This window comes from Penaeus monodon, chromosome 28, assembly GCF_015228065.2.
Source record: "Penaeus monodon isolate SGIC_2016 chromosome 28, NSTDA_Pmon_1, whole genome shotgun sequence".
Taxonomy (NCBI): domain Eukaryota; kingdom Metazoa; phylum Arthropoda; class Malacostraca; order Decapoda; family Penaeidae; genus Penaeus; species Penaeus monodon.
In genome coordinates, this window is record NC_051413.1 from 24640890 (window position 1) to 24641121 (window position 232).

At 29.3% G+C, this 232-nt stretch overlaps 1 protein-coding gene across 1 annotated transcript in view; it reads left to right on the forward strand.

Annotated features, from left to right (window-relative positions):
- Positions 1 to 232, forward strand: part of LOC119591111 — a 60308-nt gene that overhangs the window by 59236 nt on the left and 840 nt on the right. The window lies entirely within an intron of this gene.

Below are 232 nucleotides of genomic sequence, written 5' to 3' on the forward strand. Positions count from 1 at the left end.
GGAGGATGATAGGATGTCTCGTTGCTTGTAAAAGGGGGATTAATCAAACTATTTATCTTGTTGGTTTATGTACGATATATTTCGTTCCTTGAGTATGAAATGAAACATTTTTTTAGAATCTAATAGTGAGTAAATAAATACTAATAGCACTAATAACATCGGATTATTTAGAAATAAAACATACACACGAGAACAACACGTCATTTGTCTATTAATGTATCAAAAAATGATG